Below are 25,477 nucleotides of genomic sequence, written 5' to 3'. Positions count from 1 at the left end.
TATTTTCCTCTGGTTGTTACTTCTTTCTGATCATAAGGCTCAGACTCTAAGATTTCTCCTCTCTGGTGTCTTCTAAGTCTTGGAAACCCTTTCATCCATAAAAAAAAAAAATAAATAAACAAATAAAAATGCAGATTTACAACACTATGGAACCCCCTCGCAACAATAATTCCTTTGCCAAACCTTGACATTTCTAGATCCTACTTACTCTGTGCCTTGTATCCTGCCTCTTCACCTGCATTCCAGGTGAAACCAGTGAGTTGAAGCCTTCCTTGACCTTTAACAAAGATAAATCTACCCCTTTGGCTTCTTATCTGAACTTCTTTTTATGCATCAGCATTTCCTTCACTAGCTTGGTTCACAGTCTCTTGGGACTGTGTCTTGGGAATTCATTTTTTTCTCTTCCTTCTCTCCATAATTCAAGATTCCAGGCCTTCTGTGTCATATACTCCTAGGTTATTTCCTTTGAATCCCTCCTACTTTTTAAGAAGACTGGTGAAGCCAAAAAAGAAAGTGGATGTTAGAGTGCCATGGAAATGGTGACCAGCCTCACACCCTTGCAACTTTACAGCTTCCTTAAAAACAGGATTCCCACCTATTTGGAAGGAAATGTCATCCTGTTTTTATTCTGAAGCCTTGAAAGCACTTGGGGTGTGTGTGTGTGTGTGTGTGTGTGTGTGCGCATTTGAGGTGGGGTGGTAAAGTGGGGAAGAGTGAAGGGTAGTAAGGCACTGATGTGGAGATTATTGAGTGAGAAGTGTTATGTGTACCAGGATATGGGAAGAGGAGAGGGGAAAATCTTATTAGGAATTGTTTTTATCAGAGAGGGTACAGCGCTGGGTGCTGTGGAACAAACAGGGGAGTAGGTGGGGGGCATTGTCTCCAGGAGCTTAGTTTCTTACTCATGGTCAATATATGTCCTCCACAATGCATCTTCCTAATATAAGATAAGCTTCTACAGTTAAGAGTACTATAAATATATCTGGAGGAAAATCAAAGCAGAAACCACTGAACCCAAATTTAGCTGGACATGTTGCAAGAATACAGTGTAATTATAGAAATCGTTGTAGAATTCATTTTAGAAGGAAGGTTTAAACCAAGAGGTTTGTAGAACCTTAGAGATCAAAGTTACTTTAAAAGATTATCTAATCTAGCCTTTGAGATGTTGCATCAATCATCCTTCCCCAGTTCTTGGTTAAAAAAAATCTTTCTCTTTTACCTACTTTTTTTCTTCCTAGATTCTAGATTTGAATTAGACTAGAGAAAATTCTTATTTGGTTTCTCTAGCCTTGAGAATAATGTTAAATAACCAGCTCACAAGTTGAGAAGGCTCAGATGGTGCCCAAAAGCCATGTGGTCCTTTAAGAAATGCAGAGTTAAAGGAAAGCAGATTCAGTTAAAGTGATTGCAAAGAAATGCCAGCTTTCTTTTCTGGGGCTAAACTGTAATTGTCTTATGGTAAGAATATTTGGAGTTTAGTTCTTCAGTGCTTTTAGCAAACTATGTAGAGCTGGTACCTATCTATCATTTATTTATTCATTCAACAGCATTTACTCGGTACCATATTTGAGACCTATTTTGTTTTTCCTTCTTTTCATTTCCTTAAAGCTTGTTTGTTAAAGATTGATTAAATTGACATGCTACTCCTTTAAGTTATCATTTGCTGAGTGTGTATTATATGCCAGGCATCAATTTATATCGTCCAATTTAATTATGACATTTTCCTTAAGAAGTCATACTTTCCTTAAGAAGAAGTAGAGAAGGAGGTCCTTGACTTGTTTACAATAACTAAGCTAGTAAATGAGAATTTGAGTGAGAATTTGAGCCCATGTTTCTGATTATTCTGTATTCCTATTTTCAGAATAGGAATTCTGGAGGCAATGGCTGGGGCTTTTCTGAAGGCAATGGCTAGGCTAGGGCTCTCTGGAGGCAATGGCTTTATTTGAAGGAATAGTCAAATGGGAGAAATATTAGATGCTATGGCAGAATGGTCGGGGAGTGGATGTGGTCAACTTTTGTCACTCAACTCAAACATACTAGTAGCTTTCCCTTTCCTCATAGAAAATCTAATCAAATCTGATAAAAGATATGTGAACAAACATCATTTCAGTATTGATAAGTATTTTAGAGAAGTTAAAATAGGTGATGATGCCAAGGTTTTTGGTCTGAATAACTGGGTGGATGGGGTACAATTTATTTTGATGTAGCAAAATGTGATTGTGGTGGTTGGATGGGAATAGGAGAAATGATTAGTTTTGTTTTGGTCAGGTGGAGTGTCAAATAATAATCAGGCATCCAAATGGAGCTTTGGAGTGGAAGTCTGAAACTCAGAGGCTGGAGATAAACATTTTAGTCTTCACAGACATAAAGAGCAAACTTGTGGTTGCCAAGGGGGGGGGAGTGGGAGTGGGAAGGACTGGGAGTTTGGGGTTAGTAAATGCAAATTATTACATTTAGAATGGGTAAACAACAAGGTCCTACTGTATAGCACAGGAAACTATAGCCAATCTCCCGGGACAGACCATGATGGAAAATAATATAAAAAAAGAATGTATATATAACTGAGTCACTTTGCTGTACAGCAGAAATTGGCACAACATTGTAAATCGACTATAATAAAACATTTTTTTTTAGAGTCCTCATCACAGAGACAGCTTCTAAGCCAGAGAGGTTTAGGAAAATGGATATGTTCTTAAAAGAAAGGTTTTCTTTGGTCACGTTGCTGTGTAAGCAAGGTAATTCAAACATGTCGTAGCTTGTCCCCACAAACTAAAGCCATCGGAAGATGCACAGCTATAGATGAGCAGACCATCAGCATAGCAACAGTATCTTGTCAAAGGGTGCAGGAAATCTTTTCTTATTTGGAGGCTTCATCCTATCTGCCATTTTAAAATGAAGGTGTTCAAGAACACACTGCTGTTCCTTTTATTAGGGACCAAATGTGTGCCTCAAATCCATTTCACTAACTTTTATCTTGAGAAGGCACTAACCTCTTCTCTGTAGAAATGTGTTTTCATCAGTGCGTTCGTTATGTGTTCGAATAACTCCAACTTCTGAGTTAAACTTAGATGATAATGGCCTTATATTTCTAATATTTAAGATAGCTGTGTAGAGCCATCATTCAGTTTAGATTTTCTCATCAGAATTATCTTCAGAGCCTATTTTTGCTTATCTTTTACTTTTGGTGTGTTTTAGAAAATTTACCGTTCATTGGTTTTTCAATAATCTTTAGTACTCTGGGAGGAGCTGTTATAATGCTCCAAAGGAAGTTGTTCAATGAAGCCACAGGTTACTGATTTCAGGGATAGTCTTTCTTAAGGTGAAGTCTGAAATAAAAGTCCCTCTAATGCCCCCAAATACTCAGGTTTCACAGTGATTTAATGTTCAGCCTTTGGAGAATAATTTCTATTAGTCTAATGTAGGATTTTCCTTGTAGTTCTATTTTATGTTTTATTATTTCTTTTTTCTTTTTTTTTTTTCCTTTTTACGGCCATGCCTGCTCATAGGGAGGTTCCCGGGCTGGGGGCTGCAGCTGTGGCACAGGCAGCTGCAGGCCCATGCCACAGCCACAACAGCACTGGATCTGAGCCACATCTGTGATCTACGCCATAGGTTGTGGCAATGCCAGATCCTTAACCCACTGAGCAAGGCTAGGGATTGAACCTGCATCCTCAAGGGCACTATATTGGGTTCTTAACCTACTGAGCCACAACGGGAACTTCTCTATTTTATTTTTTACAGTAAAAATGTACAAGCATATTATAGAAAATTTAAAAATAGAGAAAAACAACAAGAAAGGAAAAACTATTCATAATCTCTCACTCAAAGATACATACTAATAACATTTGTGTGTACATTCTTCTTATGTAACTTTTAATTAAAAGGAAAATGCTATATATACTGTTTTAAAAATAATACCATTTTCTGATCACTAAATAATACATTATAGAACATTTAGAAAATACCTAAGTGCAAAAACCCCAGAAAAATAAAAATTACTTCTATCCCATTCTCTGAGGTAACCATTATTCTAAATTTTCCTGCATTTTTAAATGAATGTATGTGAGTATATGTGTGTATAAAATGAAGAGAGACCAAGAGGCTATTAAGGTCATGTTTAGGCTAGGCTTTGAAAAATCACAATAAAATCTTCTGAAAAAAAATCCAAAGAACAACATGAAGATTATGTAGTTCTCCCAGCTCTCAGCAAGTGTTAGAGTTAGCCTTTCCAGCCTGGCACCTGAACCAGAGTTTCTATTTATTGCTGGGGAGACTGCAGCTGGAGTCTTAACTCTTTGGAACAGCAGATGGAGTCTGAAAGATTTGGATAATTGAGCTTTACAATGAACTGGTTATTATAATTAAATGAGATCTTAATTTAGTTCCCTGTGGTAGAAATATCAGTAGTCTTTTGGAATGGTGTCTCAACTATATTCTTTAGCATCGTATTTGAGTTTTTCTTGTCCTAGGTGGATTATCCCTTCCAAAGAAAACTGGTCCATTACTAATATGCTAACCAGTGTTAGACGTTAGATATGCAAAATCCCTGATCTTCCAAACTTTAGATTAAATGTTTCTCTTATGTGTCTTCATGATACCTTTAATTTCCACTATTAAAATACTTATTACCTTGTGCTATAATTGCCTATATCTCCAACTGAATTATAGACTCCTATAGGACAGGGCTGATACAGCATCACATCTCCATTGGTTAAACCAGGGGTGGTCAAACCTTTGCTATTGAGGATCAGATAGTAAAACACCTCAGGATCTGTGGACCATACAATTTCTGTTTCAACTATTTAACTTGCAGCCATAGATAATATGAAAGTGAATGAGCGTGACTGTGTTCCAGCCGAACTTTATTTACAAAAATAGGAGGTGAGTTGAAATTTGTTCACCCTGCTTGGCATATGGTAAGTGCTCACCAGATTTTATTAGTAGTAGTAGTAGTGGTATTTTAATTTTATTGAATAAATGAAAATCTAATGAAATATGATATTTGCTTTCATGGATCCTACATCCTGGTGGAGATTAGAGCAATTACAATATTATATGAGAAGGCCTGCACATAATGGAAGTCCAGAGAATAGGTATCCTATGAAATTGAGGGAGGGGATTAGAAAAGCCTTCCTGAGTGAGATAGATACGGAATTCTATTTTGAAGAGAAAAATAGAAGGGGTATGCAGAAGATGAGAGAGGGAAGGGTGTTGTGAACTAAGAGAATAGCTCCGATACAAAGGCTGAGAGGCATGGAAGCCTGTGACGCATTTGGAGACCTCAGGTAGTTCATTACAGGAATTTTAACTATGGAAGATGGTGTTGCAATTTAGTTCCTCCACTGTCCTTTAACCCCCTTGTCTGTTTTCCTTTGGACCAACTCCATGCTTTTTTTCTTCATTCTCTCTCTTACTGGTTCTTTACCTTAGTAGATAAACATGCTCAAGTGTTTTCTATATTTATTAAAACTACGATTTCCATTTCAGTTATCGCCACCACCACCACTTCCATGATCCCTTATACCACCACCTTCACTGTCACCAGCATCTGTCTTCCATCAACTTTGCTACCTCTGCCACCTGCACCATTTTCATCACCACCTCTTTCATCACCTCCAACACTGCCACTACCCTTTCATCTCTTATCATCTTCACCATCAACTCTGCTGCCTCCTGACCTCCTCTGCTTACCATCACCACCATTGCTCTATCCACAGTGAAACCCTCCTCTAGTCCTCTGTCCTGAGAAATCAGTCATGACATCTTTCTGTTTCATAGATAACCTTCTTGAGAGAGGAGTAAGCACTTGCTTTTGCCTCTTTGTTTCTCTCATCTGCTGTTCAGCCAACAAGAACCTGGTTTCTATTCTCATCACTGCATTGAAATTATTTGAAGTAATGTCATGACTTGTCATGATCATTATAGCACCACTTCAGGGGAACCTTTGGCCTTTAACATAGTCAATTGCTCATTGGCCTTTGATCCTGTTTGGGCTTTGGAATACTAAAATTTCTCGTTGCCTCTTAATTTTCTGCCTTTTTTTCAGTCTTCTCTAAGGGCTCTCTATCATCCAGTTACCCCTTAAATGTGAGAGTTTTCCTTGGATATCCACTGATTTCACCATCTTTGGTCAATGTGTATATAATCTCTCATACTCTGTTCCTGTATCCAGTGAATAAGAGTAAGGCAGTTTGCTTCAAGTGAGTAAGAGATCTGGGCAGAAGGGTGGAACTTTGGCATAGCTGTTGAGAGAGATGAGAAAAAGAGCTAAGAAAAGCTGGTTGGGGCATGGAGCCAACTGAAGTTGCAGATCTTAAATTTGTGGTGTTTTGAAACCACACAATTGTAGTTTTTTTTTTTTTTTTCCCTAGCATTCTAAGAATAAGAAAAAAAATGGATTAGGTGAATATGTGGCTAGAAAAGGGGATAAATTTCCTAAATAATTACCTTATGGTCTTAACTGAGACTGTTCCCTGAATGGACATATCTTCAAATAGATGAGAAGATATGGTTGTCAAAAGACACTAACCTCTAACCATTTTGTAGTTAAATCTTCTGCATTCGTTCTTGTTTTGATGTAATAACTCTTTATCCTACTCATCCTTCATTTTCAAAGACGTTGTAAGGTTTATATTTATTTTTAAAAATTAGTATGGAATAAAGTTAATTTGTCTAGAGCCCTGGGTGTGATCTTTATAAACTTTCTGAAGATGATTTTTTAATATCAAATCCTGGAACAGGCAGAATAAATTTGATGTAAACATTTAGAGCAGTATCTGACTGTCTCAAAATGGGTTCCTCTGTATTTTCAGGACTGGGTCTAAGCCAGTTTATTTTATTTATTTATTTATTTATTTAATTTATTTATTGTCTTTTTTAGGGCCGCACCCTCGGCATATGGAGTTTCCCAGGCTAGGGGTCGAATTGGAGCTGTAGTTGCTGACAACAGCCACAGCCACAGCAACATCTGATCCAAGCCGCGTCTGTGACCTACACCATAGCTCACAGAAATGCCGGATCCTTAGCCCGCTGAGCAAGGCCAGAGATCAAACCTGCATCCTCATGGATGCCAGTCAGATACATTTCCTCTGAGCCACAATGGGAACTCCAAGCCAGTTTATTTTAAACCAGAATTCTCACTTGATTATACATGGATAATTGCATGGCTGAATTCATATGTGTTTTTTGGTTTTCCATTTCATCTTCTCTGCTGCAGATCTTTGGATTCATTACTTGAAATGACTTAAAGTCAGAGAAAATTATATTTTGGGTAAAGTGCAAATAGAGACCTTTCATTAGAGGTCCCCTGTCTATCTCTCTGGCCTCAATTATCCATGGCTTCTAACCTCACAGCGAATACTCCAGCCATACTGAATTACTTCCAAACCCTCAAACATGCCGCGCCCTCATCAACGTCTTGTTCTTGAACATGCTGTTCATCCACAGTGGATTATGTTATTTCCTGACTAATGCCTGTGAGTTCTTCGGAGCTTCACATTGGGAAGCCTTCTCTGACACCCTAATATTGACTATAACATAGAGCTGAATATACCACATGGTGATAATTCCATCTTTGTTGCTCCTGCTAGACAATAAGATCCTTGGAGACTGTTTTTTTGTCCTGATATACCTAGTGCTTAGCACCAGGCTTGACAATTGAAGGCTTTCAGTGATTGTTATTTTAATGAATGAATGAATGAATGAATGATATTACTCTCATTGTTCCATTTTTCTTTTTTATTTATTTATTTATTTTGTCTTTTTGTGTTTTTAGGGCCACACCCACAGCATATGGAGGTTCCAGGCCAGGGGTCCCATCGGAATTTTAGCTGCTGGCCTATGCCATAGCCACAGCAACGCAGGATCCAAGCTGTGTCTGTGACCTACACCACACCTCATGGCAATGCCAGATCTTTAACCCACTGATTGAACCCATGTCCTCCTGGATGCTAGTTGGGTTCGTTAACTGCTGAGCCACAACAGGAACTCCTTCCATTTTTCTTTTTAAATCACATTACTCTGACATATTTTTGTCACATGTCAGAGTTTCTTTCTTTCTTTTTTTTTTTTAGTAGTTCTCCTATTTATTTCTCTGCCTGATCATATAATTCTTTCACTAGGAATTATGAAAACAGGAGGAGATTTTTAAAAAATATTTGTTAGGTGATAGAGATCCCTAAAATATGGGTCAGACATCTATAGCTTACTTTTTTTTAAAAGAGTTTCTTAAATATAAATTTGTTTTAGTAATATTTAATGTTAATGTCATTTCTCTGAGATTTTGCATCTTTGTCATTATCTAACAATATTCATCAAAGATCTTGTGCCATTCTGCTCAGGGACTGAAGATTGCCCCAGAATCAAGCTCTTCTTCTTCTTCTTCTTCTTTTTTTTTCTTTTTGCTTTTAGGGCCACACTGGCAGCATACGGAAGTTCTCAAGAAGTTAGGGGTCGAATCAAAACTGTAGCTGAGGCCTATGCCACCGCTACAGCAATGCAGGATCTGAGCCCTATCTGTGACCTACACCACAGCTCATGGCAATGCCCCATCCTTAACCCACCAAGCAAGGGCAGGGATCAAACCCGAATCCTCATGGATACCAGTTGGTTTTGTAACTCACTGAGCCACAATGGGAACTCCCCAAGCTCTCCTTTTCCTAGTACCTGGTATCTGTTCTGTTCATCTTATTTGTAGGTCACCTGGTTCCTGCTAATCTACCTGGGCTTTTGACTATCTGCCTTGCCGTCAAGCTTTGAGTATCTTCAAATCATCTTTTGCCCTCTTATCTCTCATTTTCCTGATGTTTTTGCTCTGAACTTCCATGCAGGCATTGAATTTCCCTTTTCTTCTTGCTTTTTGACTGTAGTATCTTGACCTCTAACTCATTTGTGTGTTTGAATTATAGACTAACCAATATAACTGCTGTTTAATCACCTCACCTAGATCCCTTCCTCTGAATATACCTTAACTTTCCTGGTTCTAGATGAATGTTCATTATCTTTAGCTACAGGTTGGCTCTGACACTTTATTTCTTTTGAACAAAAATACTATTCCTGTTTCCTCACATTGTGACTATAGAAGCTGAGGCATAGAAAGCCAAAGCCAACTCTGTGTTGTTTATGGTATACACAGGAAACATATACTCACATGAATCTTGAAGTAGTGTTTAATTTCCCCCTAGATAAGTATTCTTAATTGTGACCGTGCCTCAGAATTAGCTGAGGAAACTAAAGTACATGCAGACCCTAAGGGCCCCCCACGGAGCCTGAATCAGAATCTTGAAGTGGGGCCTCAGCATATGTATTTTCAGAAATTTGCAATTTTGATGGGCAGCATCAGTTGAAGTTGAACAGCACTGCTGAACTAATGATTACCCTAAATGCTAGACATTAGGTATGACAGTGAGTATCTCAAATGTTAAAGGACTAACAAAAGCCAACATTATTCGTTGATAACTCTTTGCATCTAGTTTCTCATTTAATTAACCTTCAGGTCAACACTATGAGCCAGACACTATCCATGTAGAGGGATGATTATACTTAAGCAAGGTTAAGTTACTGGGCTATGGTTACATAGCCAATTGCAGAGTAAGGATTTAAATCCAGGTCTTTATTTAGCTGCTTTGTGACTAACACAGTGCCTGGAATACAGCCTCTGGATCATCACACTATAAAGGTTGAGAGAATGGTTTAGTTACAGCTGACAATTTCATGTGAAATTTATGGGCTGCCATTCTCTTTCATGGTGTTGGAGTAAATCAACAGTAACAGGTATATTTTCAGAATAGACTAAACATGGGTAAAATCAATCAAATGTTACCATGGAACAAAGGAAGAAACACTCAAGCTGATGTGAATGGCGCCACATGTATTCTTAGACCTTAAGTAATGGGAGATTGATTCATTTAAAAAACCCGCATTCTATTAAATGGAAGGATTAAACTTTTCTTGGAAATACTTATGCCACCTTATCATCTTCACAGTCAAGCTTTGAAGGCTTACTCATATTTCTTTCACACTGGTATTTTATTTTAAAAGTTGAAATTCTTGGGTTTCAGGAAATACATTTAAACCAGTACACGGGCCCTCTTAGGTGTTCCCTTGTGAAATAATCAAATTAAACAAATATCTAAATGGAATTTGTATATTCCTATACCTGTAAGCCAACTTAATTTCCTCTGGTCCTTGGATGTAGTTGGTAAAATCACTAAACACAGCAGATCCACATGCTTGTACTTTACAACTTTACATGCCCTTCTAGACACCGACATTGGAAGCAAATTCCTTTTTTTTCCCCTAAAAATTTCATTGTATTTTCCTTTATAAGATACTAAAGGAAAAAATAAACATGCTATGAGAATCTTTTATTTTCTTGAAGGTGGTAAATGCGAGAGAAAGCTGGTAATGTACAGTGCCTGGTATGTAGGAGACTTTTAATCAATTATCTGCTGGTGCTGCTTCACTACAGACTTGTCTTCAAATTTTCAGTTCTGTAAGCTCCTAGAGGCCAATAACCATGCCTTCCTAACCTTTGTGTTGCCCTGGCACAGACCCTGGTGCATATGAGATATACCAAATTTTGGTGAATAAATGAATGGATCAGTGAATTAAAGAGAGAATTGAATGGGACAGCATGTGTGCAGATAGCTTGTAAATTATAAAATACTGTCTAATAATAAGGGATTGCTGTTATTATTATTTTTTTCTTTGCATCATCTTCTGTTCCCTTTATCACTGTTGTACTGTTTTCAGAATGCATGTCTTTACTATTGGGGTAATTTTAAAAATGTTTTTGAAGTATGACTGCCTTTAGAAAAATATAAGATTGTGTGAATTTCCAAAAAGTGAACAAACCCATCTAACAAGAACCCAAATTAGAATAAAAATATTACCAACATTGTAGAAGTCTGTCTTCTGCCCCCTCCCAGTTACTCTCTCCCACAGTCCTGACTTCTGACACTGTAGATGCTGTTTGGCCTGTTTTTGGATTTCATAAAATTGGTCATAATGATAGACTCTTTTTGTGTCTTATGTCTGCTCAACATTTTAGGCTTGTGAAATTCACACATGTTTTGGGAGGTAGTAATAGTATGTTCATTCTCATTGCTATGTGGTATTCCTATGTATGGATCTAATTCAGTTTATGTGTCCTTTTTACTGCTGAGGAATTTGGGGTTGTTTCCAGTTTGGGGCTATTATGAATAGTACAGTAGTACTCTTCCATATATTTTATGGTGAAGATATGTACTCCTGTGTATGGAGAAAGATGTGTACTCATAGAGGAGGAAGTGCTATAGGGTACAGATACAGACAGCTTTATCCAATGCTGTCAAGCAGTCTTCCAAAGAATATACACCTCATTACTGTCCCATCAACAGTAGATGAAAACTCTAGTTTCTCTTCATCCTAGAACAGGAATCAGCATTGTCTGGCTTCTTCATTGTAGCCATTGTGGTAGGTATGAGGTATTATTACAGTGAGTTTTAATTTGCATGCCTGTGATGACTAATGAGGGATGACTCTTTTTATTGGCCGTTTGGATATTCTCTTTTATGAAGAGCCTGCCTAGAATTTTGCACATTTTCTAATGGGGTTTGTCTCTTTTTATAATTTCTATTAGAATTCTTTGCCTATTCTACATGTGAGTTCCTTGGCATATATAGGTATTGCAGATATCTTCTGTGTGAATAATTTAAATCTGCAGTCCATTTGGTGTGAAGCTTCCACACAAGCACCAACTATGGGTGGTGTCAGCCTGGTGTGCGATGGATCCCCTGAGTGGATTTCGTGAGATACCATCTCTCCCATCTCATCTCTGAACAAATGAATCAGAATCCCTGGGGGTGAGGACTGGCTCTGCATATTGTCCACTGTTGTATCCTCAGTGCTAAGTAACCAGTGTTCTTGATGTTGAAACAAGTATTTAAAATTCAATCTTTAGTTCGATTCATTCTTTCACCAAACTGTACATATATATGTGTGTGCGTGTATACCACAATACAATTTGAACTTCGCATTTTCTCAGGTGTTCAGTGACACAGTTTATAGCTTGATAAATAGGGAAAAATAAAAATTTATCTTTACATGGTTTACTCTGCATTTATGATGATAATAAACTTTCTAATGGAATCTTTGTTAACATCTCACAGAAGAATGAAAGAGTCATTTAAAATTACTTTTTATCCTATTCCTCCTAAAACAATGTCATGATTTAAAATGTTTTTAAGGGAGATTATGTGATTTTATATTTTAGCCAAGGAGGTTTATGGTTCAAAATTAACTGGGTTATGTTGTGCTGGGGGAGAAAATGGGTAGGAAATAAAAGGCCGAAGAATATGGGAGACAGCTGCCCACCAAGGCAGACACCTCTGTGGGAGGCTGTGAACAACCCATTAAGAAGAGTAATCGCACACAGAGTTTGAATTTCCATTTGGATGGAAATTTCCACAATGGGCCAGATTAGATGACCTCTAACAGTACCTTGCTGCTTTAAACTCTATATATTTTTGCAGTGTGACCCCTGATAGTGTGCAGACACAGTTCTTCCCCTGGAGGTGAAGTCCTCCCTACTCCATTGCTCTTGATTTTCTTGTCCTGGATGCAGAGGCATACATCACCTTAGGGTTTTGGAAGTCATGCTTTCAGAGTCATCACCAAAAGGAGATTTGTCTTGCCCTTGACCTAGCAGAGAGGTTCTTGTCAGACCTCCATCTTCCTTTTGGATTTATTCTGTTCTATATTTTTAGGGACCTCCCTCAGCTAGATTCAAGATGTTCTGTGAAATGGAAATGTAGCTGAGTGGAAAGAGAGATTGACAGTGAAAATCCTCAATCTGCCACTGACAAAAGATAATTTTTCAACATTAAATATAAAAAGCTCTGCCTGATGGGTTGCATTATAACCAGTGGGGTGTCTTGTCAACCAACGTGCTGGGAAACAGGTTTATCCAGCTCACTCTTTTCAGTAATTATTGGCTTTAAGTGAGAGCATCCAAGCATGTTAAATGAGACTTAGTTCATAATTGTCAGATATTAGTATAATGGATTCACATAAAAGGATTTTAGACATTTGGGCCAATTTGGCCCTCTATCCTAGAAGCTGCACGTGGCGTGGTATGAATCTGCTCCTTAAAATTGGTGAGAGGATTGTGTGAAAACACTGCACAGACATTTGGCTTTAGTCAGGAACATTTCCTGACTCACTTGTCACCCAACACTGTGTTGCTGGCCTGAAGCAGGCCTGTAACAAAAAAGCAAAAACATCAGTAGGAAGATACCAACCCCAGGGTGCAGTAAATCTGGAGCTTAATTTTCAGGCTGAAAACCCACAATCAAAAACATTTTCAGTTGGCTTCTTAGCTTGAATTTCCAAGTGTTACATGAGATTCGTTAGGCAGCTTTTTAGTCTTATGTTAGAAAGTTTGCTGTGTCTCAATTCCCAGGGTGTGTACTGAACTGTTCAACATTCTTGGACCTGTACAAGGTTGTAAAATTTGGATATGAAGAATCATGACATTTTAAGTTAGTGTTTTCTTAGGTTTTTAATACAGAACATGTTTACCACAACAGGGATATTGTACCAATTCTTTTCATAACCAGCTTGTCAAGGCTGGTTTTAAATCATCACATTTTTGTGGGGTTGATACCTTATTTACATAAGAACCATTTGAAGATTTCTTGTAATATTGCCTTGGGACATTTTGGGAGATTCCAGAGAAAACATGATTTTTTTAATAAACAGATATCATAGTCTTTAAGTACATAGGGACCTCTGACCTTACCTCAGAGAAACTTTGGATAGGGACAAACCTCCCTGGTGGGAATATTCCTTTTATTATCAAAAAAAATTTTTATGAAGTGTATAGTTCATTTACAATGTCGTGTTAGTTTCAGGTTCACAGCAGGGTGATTCAGTTATATATACACATATATCTATGTTTTTCAGATTCTTTTTTCTTAAAGGTTACTACAAAATATTGAGTAAAGTTCCCTGTCCTATGTAGTAAGTCCTTGTTGTTTATCTATTTTATATATAGCAGTATGTATATGTTAATCCCAAACTTCCAATTTATTCTTCCCCCTACGCTTTTCCCTTTGGAAACCATAACTTTGTTTTCTATGTGGGTCTATTTCTGTTTTATATATAAGTTCATTTATATCACTTTTTTTAAGATTCCAAATATAAGTGATATGATATTTGTTTTTACCCGGCTTACCTCCTTAGTGTGATAATCTCTAGGTCCATCCCTGGTGCCACAAATGGCATTATTTCATTCTTTTTGATGGCTGAGTAATATTCCATTGTAGAAATATACCACATCTTTATTTATTCATCTTTTGATAGACATTTGGGTTGCTTCCACATCTTGGCTATTGTAAATAGTGCTGCAGTGAACATTGGGTTGCATGTATCTTTTTGAATTATGGTTTTCTCCAGATATAGTTTCAGGAGTGAGACTGCAGGATAATATAGTAGTTCTATTTTTAGTTTTTTAAGGAACCTTTATACTGTTTTCCATAGTGGCTATACCAATTTACATTCCTACCAGCATTGTAAGAGGGGGAAATACTCATTTTAGAATTCCCCTTGGTTATAGGAGAATCCTTGAGTCTATGGTAATATTTTATTTCACAGCCATGCCCAAATTTAGTCATGGATCAGCCACATTTTTCCCTTTTTTTAAAAAAGTACTTATTAGTTTTCACAGGTAATACATGAATATCCTTTTTTGGGAATATTTCAAGCAATGAACTATATTCAGGATTAAAGAGTTAATCTCCCTTCACTCCTGCCTCTTATTCCATTCCATCTGACCCCATCCCAAAAGCAGTCAGGCTTAATACCAGAGAATCTTTTTCTGATCTTTTTAATGCATTTACATTCATATATATGGACATAAGCAAATGCATAATTTAGCAAATCTTAAAGGAATCATAGAGTATGCTTTTTTTGGCTATTTGCTTTTTCTTTTTTTTTTTTTTTTTTTTTTTTTGCCATTTCTTGGGCCACTCCAGCAGCATATGGAGGTTCCCAGGCTAGGGGTTGAATCGGAGCTGCAGCCACCGGCCTACGCCAGAGCCACAGCAACGCGGGGCCTACACCACAGCTCATGGCAACGCCGGATCGTTAACCCACTGAGCAAGGGCAGGGACCGAACCCGCAACTGCATGGTTCCTAGTCGGATTCGTTAACCACTGCACCACGATGGGAACTCCATGCTTTTTCATTTAAAAATATAAATTAAATTATGTTTAACCAGAAAACAGTTGGATTTGGGATGGTGGTTTCTGTTTTCAAAGTCAGAATTAGAGAAGTTTTCCAAGAGCCTCCCTCACACATGGACTGTACTATTTCATTTCACTGCCTGCCATTGTCCTTTCCATTGTCTCACTGTCCAGCTGCATCAAGAGGAAAACATTTCATTCAGTGCAACAATTCAGAAAGCCTTGTTTGTGTTTTCAGATTAAAGTGTACTTGAGACTTTTTGAACCAGCAGAGTGAGAAAATGGAAACACTAACAACAATTTCAATTTAAAGAGCTATGCAGTCTAGATAGATAGGCTGCTTAAACAGCAAAGGAATAGTTTTATAGCCTCAGAGATAGAAGCCATTTCTACATGGGGTAATTGCGAAGAAAAACTGGTCCATCTGACCTATTGTCCTATTTCTACCAAATTCTAGCAGCTTCCCTTAGCCCTTCTTTTATGACTACTTGACAGATGCGCAGAAGGCAAAAGCTCTTCCTGCAAAAGTTGAGCCTGATTGCTTACAATTTCCGCCTCCAGGGGTTTTCACCCCTCCCTTGATTAGGAGAAATGGCCCCCTGCTCATCCTGTCAAGACGCCCTTGCTGCACAGTGAATAGGGGAAAAATCTCATTTTGGAGACATGCATTTTCTGTGAACTCTATTAAGCAACAAAGCAGCCAGGCTTTCATGGGGTCACATTTCCAGGATATAATCACCAACTTCTTGGGTGCAATAGAAGGCCCCTGCCGGAGTCCACTCTTTCCGTGTTCATCAATGTGATTATTTCATGATAACAGCTTTCTCGAGGGAGCCTGAGATGCTTTCTGCACATTTTAATGAGCCTGTCATTCTGCCTCAATTTTCCCCCTTAGTCTTTATTTCTTTTCTGATTCCTTCCTTTCATGTTGTGAGCCATGTGTATTTGGAAGGCTGGGAGGACACGGAGATTTTAAATGTCATCCATCATAGATGGAAATCCATTGTCTTTCCTTCTTGTAATATTACAACAAACATCCCTGTATACTTAAAGATTTCAGGGTCCTATCCAGTGACCTAGTAAATTCAAGATTCTGTAATTCTGGTTTTGCTAGAATTCATTAAAAGAAATTAGATGATCTGTATATAGACCCAATAGTTTGAATGCTAACATTTTTATTTTCAGGTGTTACTTAATGTATAAATATTAAATTTGGGGTCATAAAAATTTGCTTTTTTATTTTTAATAACAGACAAAAAAGAATAGATAAAGGAATGGTCAGAATATTTGATTTCATTTCTGCTACTTATGCTATTCCATATTTACTAAATTTATACTTAATTTTCAATATATTTAATATTTTTTCTCATACTAGAGCTCAATTTTTATTACTAAATTTATCCTGGGATTTAGTATAAAAGGATAGTGCCACAGGATTTAATTTTATAAATAAGTTTATCTTGGAATTTACTGTGTAAGGACTGTAGACAAGGGTATATATTAATGATTTCAACTACCCACCGATGATTTTTTATTCTGATTTTTTTGAGGTGGCTTTTGTTAATGAATGCTGTCTGTGACGAATGCTCCCTGTAGCTTCACCTATTTAAATTAATCTGCTCTTTCTTCTTTGTAAACATATGTATGATCTGCTTCAATCAGATTTTCTGAAAACAAAGAAAAGTATTCCCCATCTTTTCCCAGGAGGTTTACAAATGATATGCACTGAACTAATCCAATTGGACTAATATGATTATTTCTGTGTGTATGCAAAGGGGCATAGACTGCTCAATAATACATGAGAAAAGAGAGATGGCCCTTCTCCCTGTCTTTGCCTCTGGTTCTGGGGGAGAAGGTGTCTGTGGACTGAAAACCCATGTAGCTGCTGGGCTCTAAGACTTTTCCTTAGGAACAGTGCTCTCCTTTCCTCTGAGAATGAGGATGCATTCTCCAGCTCAGACAGACAAAGTAAGAGGTTGGCTCACCTTCACTCACACCTATTTTTCTAGCGATGATGAAGGGGGTTTGTAGGCGACTCAGGCTTCCACCTGACCACCACGGTGCCAGAACCCAGGCCTGGGTATGTCTGGGCCAGTTGGCTGAGGGAAGGACACATTCTCAGTCTGAACCTGGGTGTGTGTCCTTGAGGCTGCCCCTCAGATACCTCCATGGTGTGTGTTTTCTCCATCTAGGCTGCTGTAACAGAGTATTCCATACTGAATGGGTTATCCACAGCCGAAATTTCTCCGTAGTTCTGGAGGCTAGAAAGTCCAAGATCAAGGTGTCAGCATGGTCATGTTCTGGTGAGAGCCCTCTTCCTGCCTCTTAGCAGGCAGCTTTTTGCTTTGTCCTCACACAGCAGAAGAAGCCCATGGTCCCCCCTCATAACCTAATCACTTCCCAAAGGCTCTGCCACCCTTGGGGTTAGGTTCCAGTATGAAATTGGGGAAACACAAACATTCAAACCACACAGTGTGCTTCTTATGCCCTCTTTCTGCTCCCTAATATTCCCAAAGGTCTTTCGTTGGTTCTTCTCTCTTTTTTTTTTTTTTTTTTTTTTAGACATCAACTCCCTGGTAACATCACCAAAGCCATGATTTTCACTATTTCTTGATGACTCTAAAAAATATATCACTAGCCCAGACCCTCTCCAGAGATCCAAACTCTTTTGGGTATTTTCATTTGAAGATATTGTTAGTTCTACCAAACTACCATCTTCCAAGACTAACTAATTATCGTTATTCTCAAACATTCTTTGTGTTTCTTAATTGAAGACATGACACCACCCATCCCCCCGCCTCAATTCTCAAAATTGGAGTCATGATATATTTTTCCCTCTTGTCATCTCCCATATACCAGACCAGTCAGTGTTATAAATTTCATCTCCTAACTACATCTCTGTCTATGGCCATAACATCCTGAACCGAACTTGTCTAACTACATCTCAGATTCCTCTTCTGCCTGATCTTGTCTAACTACATCTCAGATTCCTCCTCTGTTTTCCATGGCTGTTTCACTACATTAGGCAAGTTAGTGAATTTTTTGATTGTTTTGTGGAGGAGGGAAGTGAGTGCATAGGGAGAGATGTGTTTTCATAGATGGAATACACACTGTTGGCTGGGTTGACATGGAATACATTAACATTCCATTTTACTTCTTTTTACAAAGTTTTTGTGAATATAATTTTAAAAGACTGTACATTAGTTCAAGACAGGCCATTTACCTGCTGACGGTATGTTCTTTGCATTAATTAATTTTTCCACTAACATTATGTAAAAGTGTCCTTTTAGGCACATGTTGCCTGCTCTAAATATTACCAGTTTTTTTAACAATCTAATGGGTAAAAAGCTGTACTTCACTTTCTTCAAGTCATATTTTCAGGATTCTATATAACTTCTGGCATTTTCATACATTATTGTTCATATGTCTTTTTTTATTATGTGATTTACCTGTTCTCATGAATTTTTCATACTTTAATACAATTTAGATGGTATTTCTATTGAGTTGGAGGGGCTCTTTACATATTAAGGATATGAAACTTTTCTGGAAGGTGGTGCATGTGTGATAATTTTTTTCTTTTACTCTGCCACTTGCCTTTGGCAATATTTATGTTATCCTTTGTCATTCAGAATTATTTTATAAATAGCTTTTATGTAGTGGCTTGGTCTTTTCCTTTATGTCTCCACAACTTTCTTCTCACTGGTCTCTCTTTCTTAGTCTCCACACCCTTCCTCTAGCTGACAAATAGTCTTAGAGTTATCTTCCCAAAGCACTCATCAGTCCTGTTAGTTCTGCTTTAAAGTCCTTCCATGGCTTTCTGTTGTTTACATGGGAGAGTCCACATCTGTTTTAGCAAAGCAAAGAAGGTCTTTTGAGATCTGGTACCTTGCTGCCCTTCTGACTCATGGTCTACCGCTGGCCCCTACCAGCCACACTAACCCACCAGCACTTTCACATCCACCAGGCACCATGTGTGCTGCTCATGACAGAGTCTTTGTACACAATCACCTTTGTCCAGAATGCCTTTCCTCTTTCCTTGTGCTCTTAGCAAACTCCTACTTATCATTCCAGGCTCAAGCACAGTTGGGGATTCTTTTCTTCAACACCATGCTACTTTTTGGAAAGCACTGCTCAGTGGCACCCCTTATCAAATTATCCAAAAGTACCTTTTAAAGAGAGACTTTCTGAGGAAGAGTTGCAGATCATACTACAATTATTGCTTATAAAAGAGACACAAAGAGTTTAAACAAAACTTTAAATAATCACATTCATTTCCAGTTATTGTCACAGTAAAAACTATTAATCTTATTCTTGTGCGAATGGAGCAAGTTTTGGTTAACTGTACACTGAATTCTACACAGAGTGTGATGGAAAGCTTTCCAAATGTTTCTTAGTCCATCTCTCCTATGGCCTTTTCTTAATTCAGGAGGGAATATGCTATACATATAGTTTTAAAAAGTGAGATTGGCAGGACAGTGAAAATGGGATGTTGTGCCTCAGGGGGCAGATGTCCTTACAAAAAACTGTCTGTCAGGCTGAATTTGTTAGATTATATGGTAGGGTGAATATCAACTTAGACTAAAACACAGTATTATATTTAGATTTGGGAATGGGCAGGGACTATTGCTAGACCAGACTTAATTGCATATGTCATTTGACTTTGTGGCACTCTATATATGTCTTCACAAAAAAATCTCAAAGGGACACAGTATTTATCTTAGAAGTTTAAATATACAATTCAAGTTACTGTTCTCATTATTTTATTTTTCTTTTCATCTTTATATCCTGATTTGTGTGTTTAAAAGAAATGCGGTAGAAATAGTCTGCATTCAAATACTGTTATTCTTTGATTTGTTAAGAATGAGTCAGTGTAGAAGCTGAACATTTAATAAGTTGAGAGCCAGAAACAAAGAAAATTATTATTTAAAACTTTTCATATGTGTTACACTTCTCATCCCAAGATTATAAGGTACCAATTTCTGCTAAATACATAAAAGTGTTGCCAATCCTAGAAATTTCAGAGAGAATAGCAAGCATTAAATAGTAGCATAAAAATAGAACTTTGTGACCAGTAATGAAGGGGTGTTTATTTCCTACATTACTCCGAAATGTATAATTTTAGTTGTTCCTTTTCAAATTACAACCGGATACAAAAATCTCTTTTCATTCAGAAAGGATATTATTAAGTTTTCCTTTAAAAAAAAAAAAAAAAAAAGCAGCTGTGTGCAGACAGGTCTCAAAAATGGATCCAAAGATGAATGCAAGAGCTTATTAACATGATCCTATATTTTAATGAGATGAAGTCACACTGTTTAATTCTTTCTCCTTGTGCTGATTTTATTACCATTCACTGTTTGTGATCCTAGGCTGTAAGAAAGGCATGCAGTTTAGACAAAGCTAAAATTACACTCATGAGTCTGTGAACTTTTGGGCTGATCATGGTGGTTCTTTTGTTCTCTTATCCCATCTGTGATTTCAGGGTTTCTCTAGATCTTTAGAGAAGTTGGAGATCACATGCCAGTGAGATTCCCTTTCCTTTAGTGGGAGATATTTGACAGTCCCAACAGCTGGCTCTAGAATTTTGTGGAGTCTCACATGACTGCTGTGTCAGAGAGGCCAACAGGGAGACTTCAGGGAGCTATAATCTGTCTCACAAATTAGGCTACAACACTGTCCCCCACACCCTGCCCAGGAGGAGTACCATAATTTCCAAAAGATTCTTCCAGGGCCTGTTGATTTTAAAAAGATTGAAGACTGGTCTTGCAATGCCTCACTTTGTCATAATTTACAATCCTAGAGCACCTGCCTCCACATTATGTAGCTTCTAAATCTTTTTAGGGTGAGATAGGTAAGATCTCTTTTTAAAAACTGTATTGGAACTTGCCGTTGTGGCTCAGTGCTAATGAGCCCAACTAGTATCCATGAGGATATGGGTTTGATCCCCGGTCTCACTCAGTGGGTTAAGGATACGGTATTGCCGTGAGCTGTGGTGTAGGTCGTAGATGTGGCTCGGATCCCTCATCGTTGTGGCTGTGGCATAGGCCAGCAGTGGTAGCTCCAGTTGGACCCCTAGCCAGGGAACTTCCATATGCCACAGGTGTGGCCCTAAAAAACAAAAAATAAAAAACCCCCATATGTTATGGTAAAATATACATAATGTAATACTTATCATTTTAGCCATCAGTAAGTGCATAATATAGAAGAGGCATTTGATACATTTACAACGTGTAACAAACATCACTTCCTATACCCTAAGCATTTTCATCTCCCCTTTCCAAATTCTGTACCCATTAAATAATTACTCTCCTACCCTTCCTCAGTACCTGTTAAACTCTATTCTACTTTCTGTCTTTATGAACTCACCTATTCGAGGTACCTCATATAAGTGGAACCATATAATATTTATCCTTCTGCATCTGGCTTATTTCTCTACTCATAATATTTTCAAGGTTTGTCTACGTTGTAGCATATATCAAAATTTTACTCCTCTGTATTGCTGAATCATGTTATATTATGTGTACATACCACATTTTGTAATCCAGTCATCTGTTTGTGGTCATTTGGGTTGTTTCCACCTTTTGGCTATTGTGAGTAATACTGCTATAATCATTGGTATACAGCTGTCTGAGTCCCTGCTTTTATTATTTTGGATTTATACCTAGGAATGGAATTTGTGGGTAAGACCTCTTTTTACTAGACTCAAAATCTAAATTAGTTTCATCTTTTCACCATTAAGTGAAGTTTTTGGCCCAGAATTATTAAAAGGCTGTTGTTATTCCCTAATCGGTTTGCTCTATACGGTATGACTCCACCTGGGTATCTGTGTGATCACCCCGTTTTTAATTTACTCGTACTTCTCTCATGCTCTTGCCTTTCGAAACACCTGGAAACAAAATCCATCAAAGAAGAAGATAGTTTCTTTTTATCTTGGGTTAGAGATGGCATAGATGCTATTCTTTTTCAACATTCATGACATAGAGAATTTTTTACTTCATGAAAAAATATCCTAGGCATTATTTCCATACTATTTTCAGAATTTATTTTGCAGATTACTTGGTATAGCACCCGTCATCAATGCATAGGGATGGAAAATAAGGACATATCATTTCCCTGGTGGAAATAATTATTCTGGACACGGCACTAATTTACCAACCCTGAAAAAGTCAGTTCTGTTTATAAAGACCTTGACATATCCACAGAATTGAGAATTTTAAGTAAATATCATGAGCTTGTGTTTGCTGGCCCCCGGGGTAATTGCTTAATACAAGTTCCTCCAGAGATCTTTATCCTCAGAAATCTTATTAAAATGATGACATTATCAAGGTGTTGGAGGATGGGAGAGAAAAAAATTAAGGCGGATTTATAGTGGAAGCTCAGCCAGAGGAATTCATTTCCATAGAGATATTTTGTCTTGTCTCCTAAACTCATCCTTATGTCCATCAGAGAGGCAAGAGAGGTGGAATGGACATAATCCTTTGAGACTCTTGGTTAATTATCCTAAATAATGTGGTGGATGTTCCCCGTTAATGGGCATGGCAATCAAGTAATCTCTGCAACCTGCCCATCACCTCTTTCACCCCTGCTGTGGGATTGTGCTGGATTAGCTCTGGTTCTGTAGATTTGCCCTATTTTGGAGAACAGTGGAATTGCAGAATTGCAGGTTTTGAAGATGTTTGTACTATGTGTTTTAATTCAATCTGAGTCTCTGCCAAGCAGATGTCTGGATCCCAAGTGAATTTTCAGAGACAATGAGCAATGTGGGGCAGTGGTTCAGAGGGCCGAGGGTGGAAAACAGACCAATTTGGATCTGACTTCAAATGCATTAGCTGTGAGTCCTTAGATAAGTCACCTAAGCATCCTGAGCATCTATTTCTTCATCTATAAAACATTTTATTTTTAAAATGATTTTTATTTTTTCCATTATAGTTGGCTTACAGTGTTCTGTCAATTTTCTACTGTACAGCAAAGTGACCCAGTCACACACACACACATATGCACACATATATAATTTTTCTCACATTATCCTCCATCTCGCTGCATCACAAGTGACTAGGTATAGTTCCCAGTGCTATATAGCAGGATCTCATTGCTTATCCATTCCAAAGGCAATAGTTTGCATCTATTAACCCCAGATTCCCAGTCCATCCCACTCTTCCCCCCTCTCCCTTGGCAACCACAAGTCTATTCTCCATGTCCATGAGTTTCTTTTCTGTGGAAAATTCATTAATACATTTTTAATAACTCCTTACCTGCTTGTTATGGGAACTAAATAGAAGAAAGTTTGTATACTCCTGTCATTATCGAGTGGCTGCTTTGTCTCATCACAATAGTGAGTGCTTTACTTACACTTTACTCTAGTTGGAACAATAAAAAGTGTCAGGTGAGTAGTACCTTGAGCTACCCTTTGGGCAGTTTACTTCCAGAGATTTCATCCAATCTCATCCCATCCCCACCTTTGATTCTGTCTCCAAAAGATGATTGTGGTAATCCCTCTAAAATGGAAGTTTGGTTATCTTATTTCCTTGCTTGAAATACATTGGTATCATCTTAGCGCCATCAGGACTATGTGTAGACTTCTTAATAAGGCATTCTAGAGAAGTTCAATTCTGCCAACCTTTAGCCACTTTTTCTGCTCCTCCTATTTGTCCCCGGGTACAGTAAAATATCTGGAGTTTCACACATGCCCTAGTCTATTTCACAACCCCTCCCATCTTTTCCAAGATCACATACTTTGTGTATGCTTTGCAGTCTACACTCAGAGTTACTTCTGGAAGCTTTGCTTGATATCTTCATAAGGTTACTATAAATTTATTTGACTGCAGTGGACACAAAGCTCTGACTCTCAGAGAATAAGAACTGTTTTTCATTTTTGGTATAAAAATACCAAAATGGTATTTTTCCTGGCTTCTAGTAGTCCTCAACTAATATTTACTGAGTTGATGAACTAATGTATGTTAGTCCTTTGGAAAGAATTAGGATGTCCCGCCATGACTCGTGCGCTGAACTTTCTCTTTCCATGCTAAACCAGAGACACACATTTAGTTACCCTTATTGATTTACCCCAGTAGGGCCAATTGCCCACATGATAAGTCTAGCTTGGTTTATGACTCAGATGGTGGGTTTACCATTTCCCATCAAAAATCCGCTGAAATGATGATAGAAAAATGTAAAGGGTAACACGGTCTCTTGAGTACAAAGAACTGGAGTAGGGACATCAGCACCTCAAAAAATTTAACCAAGTTCTGGGAGAATAAGAGTGGGTAGGCTCACATGTGTGAAGAACATCTCAGCTCAGGGTATGTAGAATAAAACTACTGGAAACTGAGTGTATTTTTTTTAAGTAATAAATTGTCAGGTTGAACACTAGGAAGAGGGTCAGAAATCATATAATGGATCTAAGTTGCTAGGAACTGATGATCCGTTCCTCCTATTCGTTTTCCCTACCTTCCTCCTCAACTACTGCCTGTAAATGCTAGCATTTGCCTCTAGATTAAAGCAGGGTAGGTACTTTCCAAAGAGATAGAGTATTCTTTCTAGGAAGAATAAAGCCTCTCAGGTGGGGATGAGCACTCCTGATTGAGGACCCTCCTTATCTTGGCATTTAGGGAGTGGGAGGGTTGGGGAGGTTTGCCTCCTTTCTCCCTATCTGCCTACCCCACCTGAAGCCTGCACATTAACCTCCCCTACATAGAGTTTACATCCATCTGCTCTTTTATCCTCAGGACAACGAGGTCCAAGTATCATTAGCCATCATTTGTAACTATTGGTAACCAAAATTTGCCAGCTTTTTGAGAAGATCCAATAACATGAAAGAGAAGCACCAAGGAGAAAAAAAAAGGAAAGAAAAATTGGCCTCTAAGGAAATAGATATTCATAGTAGGATAGAAAAGTTTCAAGTAGTTTTGATTTTAAGCGGTATCACCTATAAAACAAGAATAGAATGTAATGAAAAGGAAAGAGGAACAAGCAACGGGTTTATAAAAATAAAAAAATATAATAATTGGAGGGCTGGAATACATGTTAAGGGGCTTCTCAGAATGTAGACCAAAAAGACAAAACGCAGAAAAATATGAGAAAAACTGAAGAAAAAAAATCAGAGTATCACTACAATAGAGCCAACATCTGAATAACAATTGTCAAAAGGGAAGATAGAAACAGTTAAAGACATCTAAGCAAACACATCAATAGAAAACCAAACCAAAACAAACAACAGCTTCCCAGTGCTGATGAGATCAAATAATTCAAAGGGAAGA

At 37.9% G+C, this 25,477-nt stretch overlaps 1 protein-coding gene across 1 annotated transcript in view; it reads left to right on the top strand.

The window, feature by feature from the left end:
- LOC110260475 overlaps positions 1–25,477 on the top strand; it is a 107,263-nt gene that overhangs the window by 24,307 nt on the left and 57,479 nt on the right. The gene's annotated exons all lie outside the window — the stretch shown is intronic.

Source organism: Sus scrofa, chromosome 4 (genome assembly GCF_000003025.6).
Source record: "Sus scrofa isolate TJ Tabasco breed Duroc chromosome 4, Sscrofa11.1, whole genome shotgun sequence".
NCBI classification, from domain to species: Eukaryota; Metazoa; Chordata; class Mammalia; order Artiodactyla; family Suidae; genus Sus; species Sus scrofa.
This window is presented reverse-complemented; position numbering and strand designations above follow the sequence as displayed.